The sequence below is a fragment of the Oryx dammah genome, unplaced genomic scaffold, assembly GCF_014754425.2.
Source record: "Oryx dammah isolate SB20612 unplaced genomic scaffold, SCBI_Odam_1.1 HiC_scaffold_25, whole genome shotgun sequence".
NCBI classification, from domain to species: domain Eukaryota; kingdom Metazoa; phylum Chordata; class Mammalia; order Artiodactyla; family Bovidae; genus Oryx; species Oryx dammah.
Window position 1 is genome coordinate 9,122,235 of NW_024070209.1, and position 9,061 is coordinate 9,131,295.

Genomic DNA, 9,061 nt, shown 5'->3' on the forward strand with positions numbered 1-9,061 from the left:
CAGCTTCAGCATCAGTCCTTCCAATGAGTATTCAGGACTGATTTCCGTTAGGATTGACTGGTTGGATCTCCTTGCAGTCCAAGGGACTCTCAAGAGTCTTCTCCAACACCACAGTTCAAAAAGCATCAATTCTTCAGCATGCAGTCTTCTTTATGGTCCAACTCTCACATCCATACATGACTACTGGAAAAACCATAGCTTTGACTAGACAGACCTTTGTCAGCAAAGTAATGTCTCTGCTTTTGAATATGCTGTCTTGGTTGCTCAAAGCTTTTCTTCCAAGGAGCAAGCATCTTTTAATTTCATGGCTGCACTCACCATATGCAATGATTTTGGAGCCCCCCAAAATAAAGTTTATCACTGTTTCCGTTGATTCCCCCATCTATTTGCCATGAAGTGATGGGACCGGATGCCATGATCTTCGTTTTCTGAATGTTGAGCTTTAAGCCAACTTTTGCACTCTCCTCTTTCACCTTCATCAAGAGGCTCTTTAGTTCTTTTTTGCTTTTTGCTATAAGGGTGGCGTCATCTGCATATCTGAGGTTATTGATATTTCTCCCAGCAATCTTGATTCCAGCTTTTGCTTCATCCAGCCCAGTGTTCCTCATGATGTACTCTGCATATAAGTTAAATAAGCAGGGTGACAATATACAGCCTTGATATACTCCTTTCCCAATTTGAAACCAGTCTGTTGTTCCATATCCAGTTCTAACTGTTGCTTCTTGACCACTAACCATATGGGTGAGAAGTCCCAGCCTGGATTTTATCCAAGAGAAATTGAATCTATGTCCACACAGAGACTTGTATGTGGGCAGATTCGTAGTTGCTTTATTCTCACTAGGACTTCCTTTGTGACTCAGATGATAAAGAATCTGCCTGCAATACAGGAGACATGAGTTCAATCCCTGGGTTGGGAAGATCCCCTGGAGAAGGAAATGGCAACCCATTCCAGTATTCTTCCTTGTGAAATCCCACAGACAGAGGAGCCTTGGAGGGCTACAGTTCATGGGGTCACAAAGAGTCAGCCATGACTGACACTTTACTCTCACTAGTCTCACCCTGGAAACAACCCAAACATCCATCAACAGATGAACAGATGTACAGTTGTGATGTAGCCTGCAGGGCAGTGCTTCCCAGAAATAGCAACACAGATAAGCCTCAACACATTACACTGAGTGAAAAATTAGCAGATATGAGACTTCCCTGGTGGCCAGCGGATGGAAATCCGCCTGCCAGTGCAAGGGACACAGGTTCAATCCCTGGTCTAGGGAGAGTCCACATGCTTCAGAGCGACTAACCCCACGGGCCACAACTACGAAAGCCTGCATGCCCTTGAGGCCATGCTCTGCAACAAGAGAAGGCCACCCACACAGCCAGAGAGGAGCCGCCTCTCGCCACAACTCAAAAAGCCTGAGCAGCAACGAAGACCCAGCACAGCCCACAGTAAATAAGTCAATTATAGAAGAGAAAAGCACATGGAGGACTGCAGGTGAAGTCTGGGGCTGTGGGTGGGGGGCCAGCGGGGCCTTTGGGTGCTGGTGGAGTTCTCTTTCTTGGTCTCCACAGTGATGGCACGCAGTGTCCCGGGGAGAATTATCCATTCAACTGCACACGCCTGTACGGATGTTGTGTCCCACAATAAGAAGTGACCTTCCGGGTTCAGAGAAGCAGCAGAAATCCAGGTGGCCCACGTAGAAATGCTATTTCAACCCACTGATTCCATTTCACTAATCAAAGTACCTGTTGTTTTTGACAAGGGGAGATGCCTGTGCAATTTAAAATAGAGCTAGTTCTTACATAAATGTTATTGAGAAAGCCATTTTTGAAAATACAGATAGGGCTTCTTAGATAAGCCAAGACGAGAGATACCAAGTTGTCAGAAGAGAAACAGTTTTCTAATAATTTGTTCTTGTTTTGTAGTCCCTTCAGTAGTATCCAGCTCTCTGTGGCCCCATGGACTGTAGCCCACCAGGCTCCGCTGTCCACGGGACCCTCCAGGCAAGAATACTAGAGTGAGTGGCCATTTCTTTCTCCAAGGGATCGTCCCAACCCAGGGATCAAACCCTCATCGCCTGCATTGGCAGGCAGATTCTTTACTACTGAGCCACTTGGGAAGCCGTTTTAATAATTTATCTCTGCCCAGTTTAGAAGGATTCCAAGAGGCCTTGAGCTAGAAAAGGTCTATGTGCGTGCATGCTCAGTTGCTCAGTCGTGGCTGAATCTTTGTGACCCCACAGATTGTAGGCCACCAGACTGCTCTGCCCATGGGATTTCCCAGGCAAGAATACTGGAGTGGGTTGCCCTGCCCTCCTCTAGGGGATCTTCCTGACCCAGGGATTGAACCCAGGTCTCCCACATTGCAGGTCTGCTGAGCCACTAGGGATATCCAGAAAATGGCTACTCTTTTCTAAAACTGGAACAAGGACATGAACTGCAGAATCTCCTTTATTTGGATTAAAATCCAGCTCACTTAGGATCTTAAGTGGGAAGTGGCTTTCTCAGGCTTCCTCTGAACATATTAATTATCAAGCAAAATTTGGTTTTCATAAGAACGTTGAGGGGAGCTGCTTGGAGGCTACTGTTTCCGAAGGTTCAGGTCCGGGGCTGTTTTGGCCTCATCCTCCCTTCGAGATGTTCTGTGCAGCCTTATCATTACATTGATGACAAAAGGCTGGATGATCAAAATTGAAAGTAACAGGCAGATTCCATCTCTCCTACCTCCATCTTGGGTGAAAACCTCTTCATTTTCAGAGGCTTGGTGTTTTTTTTTTTCTTTTTTTTTCCCCCTTCATTTTAACACATTCATTCTGCTTTGCCCCGAAAATTACTTCGGTCTCAGACAACTCTTATTTATTCATTCCCACAGATGAAAGCAGAAGCCTGGATAATGCAAAATGATACAAATGCAGAAACCCTTTATATTTGACTTTCAAATGTGAGCTTGTACTTACATTATGCGTGTGTTTAATATTCTGGGGATTCGATTCAGACAAAATAACCAAGTCACAGGATGAGCATCTAACCGGCAAAGTGCGAGCTGCTTTGCTGGGTCCCGACCACGTTCCTGAGCACCTCGACAGCCCGGAGGACGAGGGCAGGCAGGACTCCAGACAGACAGACCCTCCCAGCCCACCCTCTTCTGGCTTCTCGGGCATCCTGGATGCTCTGCACCCCCAAACCTGCTGTTCACCTGAGAGCAGGTACCGCACGTGCTCTGAGCTCCAAGGTGGGAGCTTCGCCACCGAGCTGATTGCTTTACACACGTCCAAAGAACACACATCTGTCTTTCCTTCCTGTCCAAACTGAGGTTCGGTTGTTTACACCAGTCCCCCACACTCAGGAGAGCAGATTCTACCCCCTGGGGGCAGGAGTGGGCATCACAGGGCCTTCCTGGAGTAGTCTGTCCTCCCTATTACTGTTTTTATAACGAGCCTGTCCCGCAGAGTAAGACCAACACCTGTGCAAACAGGGTGTGAGGAGTTGCTCTGGGCCAGCCCCTCCGTCCCGCCCCTCTACCCTTGCCATCCGCACTGAGACCGTTGTCCTGATGGTACACCAGCATCCCCAGGCTGGCACCAAGGTCCTTCCCAGCTTTCCTCTCCCCCTAACACCTCCTGTTCTAGAAACTGCAAAGGTTTATGTGTGGCAAAGGTTTCTGCTGGGATTTTATCACCAGGAAAGAACTGGAGGATGCTGGCAGGAAGCTGACATCATTGGCTGTAGTATCAGAGAGGGGTCAAGTCTTAGAAATGGAAATTACTAGAGAAGGGAAAAGGAAAGACAAGAAGGAAAAAGGAGGGACAAAGAGACACACAGGGGGGAAGAGAGCTTGAAGGCTGGGCCCCAGAATCTCAGGAGGCACTGGGGCTGGGAGGGAGGGCTCAGCGTCTGGGACCACTGATCTGGGCACCTCTCATGACCTTTCCATGTGGCTCAGACTTCTCCCAGCCGGATGGCCATGTTCTGAATGGGCTTATCCTAAGAGGGAGCACTGGAGGGTGAGTGCTCCAAATGACCCAGATGGAGGCTACATGCCTCTGACAATCTGGTCCCAGGAGACCCCACTGGACCCTTCCTCCGTTCTCTGTTGACCAAAGCCACCCGAAGCCCATCCAGATTCAGTGGGTGGGGACGCAGACCACACCTCACCCCGTATGATCATCTCAACTTTCTTAGTTTCCAGCTAAGGTGTGAAAGCTCCCTTGTCAGGACAGCCGATTTCCTCTGATGTAGGAGCGTGAGGGTTCGGGTTCCTATGATGCATGGAGCACTTGGTGGTTAATAATCTGCGGCCCATTACGATGATCTGTGGTCTCTATAACAGTCAGTGGGCTGGAACCACAGATGTATTTACTGCCTTCATTTAATTGCTAACATTAGGCTTATTTTCAAGTATTTTCTCTCCATTTGGATAGAGTGCCTTTTATCTGAGCTTATCTTCAGTGTCAATAAGTTTCCCATTTCTCGACAGCTGGACACCCCGATAACATACAGCTCTCCTTCTATTAATCTTCTGTGAATTGATCATTGCTGCTGCTAAGTCGCTTCAGTCGTGCCCAACTCTGTGTGACCCCATGGACTGCAGCCTACCAGGCTCCTCCATCCATGGGATTTTCCAGGCAAGAGTACAGGAGTGGGGTGCCATTGCCTTCTCCAGAATTGATCATTAGGGTTGTGAAATCCATTCATCGCCAAGCGTTGTCCTTTCACAATTGCATGGTCTTCCGTTTAGCTAAACCAAACCCTCTTTCTTTACCATGACTAAGGCTCTTTGTCACTTTAATAGTTCTTCCTAGAGCTGGCACAGGGTGTCAGACTGTCCCCCAAAGAACAAGTAGATGCCGGCAATGCTCTCTGTTACCCTGGGTGGTTGTTGTTCAGTCACTGAGTCATGTCTTTTGCATGCTGGACGCCAGGCTTCCCTGTCCTTCATTATGTCCCGGAATTTGCTCAAATCCAGGTCTGTTGAGTTGGTATTGCTAACTATCCCATCCTCTGTCGCCCTTCTCCTGCCCTCAATCTTTCCCAGCATCAGGGTCTTTTCCAGTAAGTCAGCTCATTGGAAGGGCTACCTTGGGAGCCTTTGGTAAATGTATTCCCGAGAAGACCCATAGGCCTGCATATCCCTCAGATATTCTCTACTAAAGTCTTCCCGTTGGGCTGCTCTCCCTTGAGTAGAATTGGACGCTGAGTGTCACTAGTCCATCTCACTCCACAAAAGCTTTAATCTTGGCTTTATTCACCTACATAATCCCTCACTGCTACAAGCAAAGTACATCAAGTGGTTTTAAAAACCAATACAGTCTGGATTGTGAGATAGGAAAACAGGAAGTCGTGAGTGGGAGAAGGGAGGGGGAGACTGGAGAGAGGAGAGGAGCCTTCCCACAGGGCGGCAGATACAGAGCAACCAGGAGAAGAGGCAAGGTCAAACGGTCACAATCAGGGAGACTGGGACACCCCAGCCCAGGGCACGTTCTTTCCCCCTCCGGCCCTGTCCTGCCCCTAGGAAGGGCTTGAGGAAGTGCACAGGTGTGAGTTGCCCAAGCTAATGGCTGGGAGATCCTGGCTTGGGCCGAAACCTCTTGGGAGGGTGGCCTGTGATCTGTGTGCACACTACATGAGGCACCCCTTGCACCAGTCCTGGTGGATGACGGACAGGTGTCTGGGTGATGCTGATATTGTTCGTTGGGCTTCCCCGGTGGCTCAGTGGTAAAAAATCTGCCTGCCAGTGCAGGAGACGGAGGTTTGATCCTTGGGTCGGGAAAATCCCCTGGAGAAGGAAATGGCAACCCACTCCAGTATTCTTGTCTGAGATAAGATGCCATCCAACCATCTCATCCTTTAGGTCCTTGTTATTTATCTATTTAATAAGTGTGAAACTCCTGGAATTTAAATAAAAATTCTCTGTGTGCCTTTTTTCTGGAAGGATGGCCTTCAATCAAAATTCTCAAGGCGTTCAGGCCCAGAAAGCAGTGTCTGGGCCTGGGAGGAGGTGGTCACTGCTCTCTGATTCCTGCTCCACAAACTATTGCAGGCAGGTAACTGCCAGCTCACGCCTGTCCACCACCAGCTTTAGCGAAAGTCAGGGCCCACCAAGGCTGAGCCGCACAGGTAAAGCGCTAGAACAGACCAGGCAGATGACAACAGTCAACTGTCGATAAATCATAGTCAGATGATATTAAGAAATTATTCTTAATTTTGTAACTCAGGATAATGATATTGTGATCACGTTTTTTTTTAAAGTCTTTAGTTAGCCTGGGGGATGGGGGAGTGGGGAGCAGATTAAAGAAGAAAGAAAATGTTGACAATCTTTCAGGCTGGAGCTGAGCATTCCTGGGTTCACGATACAATTTTTTCTACTTTTGATTTTTTAAATCCCGTAATAAAAAAGTTTAAAAAATAAAAATAAATCCAAGCTACTCTTCATAACAAGATGCAAATCACTCAGCCAGGCGGAAGTGTAACTTCTCCCAGAGAGGGCAAGGTCAGTCGCCACCCTGCCCCTTGCCCGTCTGTCTGTCCGACAGATGCCACGCTTTCGGAAGGAAAACAGATAAAAGAGGTGGGTCCCGCTCTTAAAGAGCTGGCGCCCCTCCTCCTCCCCCGCAGCGAGCCTGGCCTCGGTTTTGCTCTCCCTGAAATGGGCTGACGTCCCTCTTGGAAGAGGCGCTGGCAGTGAAGGGGGTGGGTTGGGAGCGCCTCCACGGTTGCTCAGGTGAAGCAGAGGCCGGCATTTTCCAAAGCTGGCTGGGGACGCGGGGGTGGATGGAGAGACTCGTGATTGGGAAGGAGGAAAACACACACACACACTCATCTCCCTCCATCCTCTTCCTCTCACTCCGCCCCCCGAGGGGCGGTACCCTGGTCCCTGGGGGAGGTTTAGGCCGAGGATCCGGGAGCGCGGCGGGCGGGGGAGAAGGTCTCGCAGCCCCAGCCGGGAGGCCGGTGGTACGGCGGCCCCTCCCTTGCGATCCCTTCCCCTCCTCCCTGCCTCCTCCGCCCCATCCTCCTCCGGGTCCCCGGCAGCCGAGGCTCGGGGAGCAGCCGGCGGCGCAGCGGCCGCGCAGCCTTTGTCTCGGGGCAGCCGGGCGGAGGGCCCAGCGCAGGCGTAAGTGACCGGTGGCCGGGCGGGGGGGCTCGGCAGGGAGCGGGCCCGGGTCGGGGGCACTCCCTGCGGGGGATGCGGGCCAGCCCGGTTGTCCGGGACTCGGGCTGTGCGCGCCCGGCCAGGCGGTGCCGGGGCGCGGTGGGCGCGGAAGGGCCGCCGCCGAGAGGGCGCCGAGAGGGGCGCGGGAGTGCGCGGAGGAGGCGCAGGGGTCGTGGGGGAGGTGCCGAGCCGCCGCGCTCGGGGACACTGTGCGCTTTCCCTGGGCGCCGCAGCCTTGCGCCTGCGGACGTGCGGCTTGGGTGCGAGTCCTGTCGGCCGTGTTTCTCCGGGCAGAGGCCACGCGGGGACGCAGGAGGCAGAGGACAGGCGGTGATGAAGCAACGGGAAAGGACCGGGCCGGCGTCACCAGCACCATCACCATCACCACCATCACCATCACTGACCTGCGCCCATCCCGGCTTCCCCCACCTCCTCTCCCCGGTGTAAAGACAACTTTATCAGATTATTTCCTTTTCACGGGTAATACTTTGAAAAAGCGTCAGAGCTCCTCAAATCAGAGATCAGTGGGGCGTGCAGTCATCTGTACGGGGCCGGTTAACTAAGGTAGCAATCAGGCTTCGATGCTCTCGGTTTTTCTAATTCTGGTGCTGGAGAGGTCTGATTAAAAACTCCCCCTCACTTGGTAATGATGATGATGATGATCAAGTATAAAGTAATATCCTCACTAAATTAGATAATCAGGAGTTTAATTTTTTCTGTCTCTCTTTTAATTTTTGGGTGTGAAAATACCAGCAGTAAGTGGAGACATGAGGAAAATGAAGCTTTTCCAAAAATAATAACCAGGAATAGGGGTAAAAGAGGTTCTTTGTAGAAAAGTCACCCAAGTGGGCTGAAGGCAGGGAGTCCCCTCAGGTGTGGAAGGTGCTTTTGGCGGCTGGTGGATCTCGATCTCATTACTCCGGATGTATGTAGTTTCTCACGCTGCCCCAAGAATGTTTCCGTTGCTGTTTCAAACTGGCCTTTCCTTGGTCCAAGAGACCACAGATCCGACCGGAGCTCGCACGCGGCTCTGGAGCCATCAGGGCTGTTAGGCAGCCCAAGATGAGCCCCACAAAACCGGCTCCTTATGAAAAGTGGCTTTCAGAAAATAGGCAGCTAAGTCCTCTCTGTTTTTGCCCACTGGTTAGAAATGAGCCTTGGACGTCTGGGTTTTGTGTTCTCGTCCAACTAGACATAAACTAGACAATCCTACATATCTTGATATGCTGGGAAATTTTCTTGCCCACAAGGCAGGGTAGCAGGACTCCTTTTTAAAGATGATGTTTCTTTATTATCTGTCTGTGGCTGCACTGGGTCCTCCCTGCTGCGCGGGCTTTTCTCTGGCTGTGGCCAGCGGTGGCTGTTCTCTGGTTGCAGTGCTCGAGCGTCTCATCGTGGTGGCATCTCTTGTAGGGCACAGACTCTAGAGTGCGGGCTTCCGTAGTTACGGCGCACAGGCTCAGTTGCTCTGCAGCAGGTGGGATCTTCCCAGACCAGGGATCAAACCCATGCCTCCTGCATTGGCAGGCGAATTCTTTACCACCGAGTCACCAGGGAAGCCCTAACTTCTTTCTTTTTACTGAAGTATCATTTATACACTTAGCTCACTGCACAGCTCCAACCTATGTTGACCCCCACATAACCTCCTCCCAGAGCAAGAGATAGAAAATCTCTGTGGTCCATGAGTGTCCCTCTGTGTCCTTTTCCAGATATAACTGCTTCTCTGGCTGTTCCCAACATAGAAAAATAATTTCTTTTAAAATAATTTTTTTTCAGTGTCGTTCATTCACTCAGTCGTGTCCAACTCTTTGTGACCCCATGGACTGCAGCACGCCAGGCTTCCCTGTCGTTCACCATCTCCCAGAGCTTGCTGAAACTCATGTCCCTTGAGTCGGTGATGCCATCCAACCATCT

At 50.7% G+C, this 9,061-nt stretch overlaps 1 long non-coding RNA gene across 1 annotated transcript; it reads left to right on the forward strand.

Moving 5' to 3' along the window:
• Nucleotides 1-6,916: 6,916 nt before the first annotated feature.
• Nucleotides 6,917-7,613, forward strand: LOC120851221. The gene is made up of 2 exons (XR_005718263.1): nt 6,917-7,108; nt 7,442-7,613. It is a non-coding gene; the product is annotated as an uncharacterized LOC120851221 (long non-coding RNA).
• The last annotated feature ends 1,448 nt before the right edge of the window (nt 7,614-9,061 follow it).